Source organism: Amblyraja radiata, chromosome 23 (genome assembly GCF_010909765.2).
Source record: "Amblyraja radiata isolate CabotCenter1 chromosome 23, sAmbRad1.1.pri, whole genome shotgun sequence".
Classification (NCBI taxonomy): domain Eukaryota; kingdom Metazoa; phylum Chordata; class Chondrichthyes; order Rajiformes; family Rajidae; genus Amblyraja; species Amblyraja radiata.
Genome location: NC_045978.1, coordinates 23,738,788 through 23,744,147, shown reverse-complemented (window position 1 = coordinate 23,744,147; position 5,360 = coordinate 23,738,788).

Sequence of the window (5,360 nt, the reverse complement as noted above, 5' to 3'; positions counted from 1 at the left end):
CCGCCTCGTCGACAGAGTCCCGCCCCCGTCGCCGCGCTATTGGCTCCCCAGCCGCCCCACCTTCCCCGCTGTTTCATTGGCCAATGCACACGTCACTCAGAGTTGACGCGCTCCTACTCTTGTCGTGTCCGCTCACGTGACCCGCCTCGCCGACTGAGTCCCGCCCCCGTCGCAGCGCTATTGGCTCCCTAGATGCCCCGCCTTCCCTGCGCACCTATTGGCTAGCGTTCACGTCATTCAACGTTTGTTGCCATCTGTGACACTTGCAGTCAAAGATACCAAGATATGAGAGGAGCTCCTGTAGTCTCTGCTTGCAGTCAAAGTGTTCGTAAATTAACGGGAAACGCAAGAGTCGCTATCTCTTGGCGTCTTTTACAAAAATAAACAGTCTGGTCCAATGTACCAGAGTGCCCCTGATCGAGATAAGCCCAGGTAAGGCCCAAGCTGCCACAGGGCCTCCTCCATTGCCCTCTCCTTGCCCGACCACCTTTCTTGGTTCTTGGTTTCTTGATCCTCCAAAATATTCCAAATGGAATTTAAACTGGAGGTGGTGGAGGGAGGACTTATGCCAGAAAGGGTTATTGGGAAGAAAGAGCTACCTTAAATTTAGTTGCATCTGGTTGGGTAACTATAGTAGGGTGGAGATTATTCCATGTTTTAATTGTGCGGGGGAAGAACGAATTGCTGTACACATCTGTCTCTGTAGCTGGGATCACAAATTGGATCGAATGCCCTCGTCTGCTCCTAATTGGTTTGGGTTTGGTGTAGGTCTTGTAATCTATGTCGAGCTGACCATTTAACATTTTGTAAAAACAGGTCAAACGGTGAGCTTCACGTCTGTCTTGGAGAGGGTTCCACCCCAGAGAATCCCAGAGGCACCTCCTGCAGCCGACCTTGAGGGTGCTTGAGGCAATACCTCTCTTCTACGGGCTCACTCCTCGGGTCGGAACCCTTTAGAGATCCATAGCAAGGTGTAGCCCTTCAGCTCAACTGGTCCATGCTACCCAAAGTGCCTTCCTGACCTGGTCCCATTTGCCTGCAGTTGGCCCATATCCTGCAAGATTTCATATCATGTCAAGAGTGTTCGATGGTCATATATACTGTCATCGGAACAACAAAATTCTTACTTGCAGCAGCAGAACATGTCTGTAAATACACTACACATAGATAATGTAATAAACAAAAAAAATCAATAACTTACTAAGCACAATACTAGTGCAACAAGAACCCTAACGTCCTTAGTGCAATCAAAGACAGTCCACAGAACTTGAGGTTAGCGTTTTGTAGTGTTCAAGTGACTGTTGGGAAGAAACTATTCTTGGAGCTGGTGGGCACCAGATTCATAACCATGAACCTGTCTAACTATCTTTTAAATGTTATGATTTACCCAACTTTTCAGCTTCCTCTGGCAACACCTTCCAGAAACCAATCATCCTTGTTGTTCTGTAACTGGGTGACAAGAACTGAAGGAAATCAATGGATCAGGAAGAAAAAAATAATTAAACCGACTACAATCTGTCGACAATCACAAGTCACCTGCAACTTTGCAAAGATCAAGACTGACAGCAAAAAATGTTTTTTAAAAATGGTACCGTTATTAAGCACAGGACACTTTCATAAAATACTTAGTTTTTGGTTGAGACAGATTGAAACAGTTGATCCTCCCCACATATTCTCCTTCCAATGCTGCATATAATAGGGGCGAGATTTTATCACACACATGCTGCGCTGAGACACCCAAATTTGCTCAGTTTCTTGGCTTTATATGTAATAGGAGCAGGGATGAGAGATCAGTTTTTAGGCAACCTCCAACCAATTGTGTTTTGAGGCAATGGAATAGATCACAATTGCAGAAAAAAATGTTAATAGAGCACTATGTGAATTCACCACACTCGTCCATTTTGGCAGAACACCACAATGAGGAAATAAATTATTTCTAACCTTATTACAGAAACAAGTACTAAATAGAATCAGTACTAGTCAGACTGAAGAAGGGTCTCGACACAAAACGTCGCCTATTTCCTTCGCTCCATAGATGCTGCCTCACCCGCTGAGTTTCTTCAGCATTTTTGTCCACCTAGCAACATTCATAAATCCATTTAAAGGAAATATGCATGAAAAAGTGTTTTCTCACAGGGTGGTGAGTTCCTGGAACTCGGTATCAAGGGTGGTGGTGGAGGTAGATATAATAGTGGCATTTAAGAGACTTTTAAAAAGTCAAATGGATATAGAGGGATATAGATCATGTGTAAGTAAGAGTTTTTCATGGCATAATATAGAAACAAGGGACTGCAGATGCTGGTTTACCACGAAGAGAGACAAAGTGCTGGAGTAACTCAGTGGGTCGGGCACCATCCCCGGACAATATGAATGTATCTAAAAAAGGGCTCTGACCCAAAGCATCACATATCCATGCTCTCCAGGGATACTGCCTGATCCGCTGAGTTACTCCAGCACTTTGTGTCTTTCCTTGGTCTTGGCATCATGTTTGGTACAGACATTGTAGGATAAAGGGCCTGTTCCTGTGCTGTACTGTTCAAAGTACATTTTCCACCCCAGTAGTGCACTACTCAGCAGGAAACTGGCCAGAACCCAGCTTGTGCACAAAGTAGATGCGAGAACTAGCTTTCCTTTATTTCAATATCCCAGGGTATCCCAAAGTGCTTTCCAGAAGGGTCTCAACCTGAAAAATCACCCATTCCTTCTCTCCAGAGATGCTGCCAGTCCCGCTGAGTTACTCCAGCATTTTGTGTCTACCTTCGATTTAAACCAACATCTGCAGTTCTTTCCTACCCGTACTTTCAAGCTCTCAATAACGCTATAAACGAAACATTGATTTGAAACATAAATGGAGGATGAAACAAGATGTGTGTTAGAAAACTTTATTACCACATAGAACCTTGGTCTATTACAAAGTACACAGGAAAGCAGATCACAGCACATGAAAACTTTGAATAATTTGTGACACACGTCAGAAAAATTAAACAATTCCATTTCCAAATGTTTTTATACACTAAAATAACCTAATTACCTTAATAGTTTGGGCAAGAAAGGTAGTCCCCCGAGCCAGATTATTGGGGTGGAAACAAACTGCAGATGCTGGTTTATACCAAAGATAGACATAAAGTGCTGGAGTAATTCAGCAGGTGAGGTAGCATCGCTGGAGAAAAAAGGATGGGTGATGTTTCAGGTGGAACTTGAATCCCTACGTGCTCTAGGGCTGGCTGTTGTGCACTGGCAAATCGAACATCGGAGAGTCAGAACTGAATTGGTTTCCAGGCAAAGTCCTGAGAGAATAGGTTTGGCTTTTATGCAATATCTTATCAATAGATAATAGACAGTAGACAATAACCTTATGTTTCAATAATCTTATATGTTTCAATAAGAACCCCTCTCATCCTTCTAAATTCCAGAGTATACAAGCCCAGCCGCTCCATTCTATCAACAGATGAAGTCCCTATCAACAAATAACAGTCCCTATCAACATATGACAGTCCCTATCAACATATGACAGTCCCTATCAACATATGACAGTCCATATCAACATATGACAGCTCCTCGAGTGAACCAACAGAGGAGGGCTGCTCATGTTAACAGATTAAGAAACCAGGCTACCAATAACACGAGGAAGAGAAGAGGAATTGAGTTTTAAAAATCGATGAGTGATTTAAGAATATATCCCCCCCACCCCCTCTCTTCCCTGTACCACACCTGTACGCGCACCCATTTCTCCCTTCACATTTCACGCCTCTTCTCTCCTTCTTTCACGTCCTTTTGTCTTTTCACCTCCAGCCTTTGACCAACCACCTGCCAATCAAAACTCCCCCTCAACTGTCCCCACCTCTCATTTGCCAGACTTTGTCCTGTCCCCAACTCTCTTCCAGAATTATTTCCCACCCCCACTTCAATCAGTCTGAAGAAATGTTCCAACCTGAAATGTCTCCTATCCATGTTTGCAGTCGTCTGCAATGTGCTGAGGCACAGCACAGCCAATTTAGACTCTAGAGATACAGCGTGGAAACAGGTCCTTCGGCCCACCAAGTCCGCACCAACCAGCGATCACCCCGCACGCTAGCACTATCCTACACACTAGGGACACTTTACAGTTGTTACCGATGCCAATTAACCTACAAACCGGCAAGTCTTTGTGGTGTGGAGAAAACTAGCGCATCCGGAGAAAACCCATGCAGTCACAGGGAGAACGTACAAACTGGACAGACAGCACCCGTGGAACCTGGGTTTCTGGCGCTGTAAGGCAGCAACTCTACCGCTGCGCCACTGTGCATCCAGTTGCTGGAACACATACAATTCTAGTTTACAAATCTACCAAAATACACGTTCTTCTTAAAACGTTTGTTCACGGGGTCTACAAGTCAGCAGAGTCAAATGGGACAACTAGTTGGTTGAAGTGATATTTCTAATCTTCCACTAGCCTTGTGCGGATTATGCTGCTGCATGTGGGAGCTGTAGCTTGGAAATTCTTCACCACCTTGTTGAATTGAATGAAAAGCTGCTTTTATCTGACACCAGAACCTGAAATAGGAGACTTTAGATCTGAAATCACGGACATACGTGATGTTTGAACCATTCGATCTGAAAAGTAAAGAAAAAGGCTCTTTGAAACTCATTTGTGCTTAAGTCTCCATCTGCCAGGGTATGACGCAAAATGCTGGAGTAACTCAGCGGGTCAGTCAGCATCTCTGGAAAACATGGCTGGGTGACTTTTTGGGTCGCGTCCCTTCTCCAGACCCGAAACATCTCTTATCCATGTTCTCCAGAGATGCTACCTGAACTGCTGTTGCTCCAACACTTTTTGTTAATATGTATAGGAGTTTGGTATGACATAGGAAAAGAAGCCAGATGTTTAAAAGCCAGATGTTCAAAATATTTTAAAATGGGTGCAGAAATTAAAATAAATATGTACTTGAAACACAACAACCATTGTCCCTAATAAGGAACGGGAGCTAGCAAGTGAGTGCGTCCACGTGGGCATCCTCTCTACGCTGGACGTTTGAAGAGGCTGGAGAATTTACAAATAGAGAGATTTGTGAATTCTACAACCTCTTCACATGTCCAGATCAATGGCCGATTTAGTGGAAGAGTTCTGAATTTCATGAGACTCAAAACTTTCCAAAATGTTTAACAATCAATAGTTCTGATCTGAGATAGACACAAAGTGCTGGAGTAACTCAGCGGGTCAGGCAGTATCTCTGGAGAAAAGGAATAGGTGACGTTTCATGTTGGGACCCTTGTTCAATCTGATTGTAGTGGGGTGCCGACCCAAAACATTCACCTATCCATTTTCTCCAGAGATGCTGCCTGACCCACTGAGTGACTCCAGCACTTTGTGTCTATCTAAG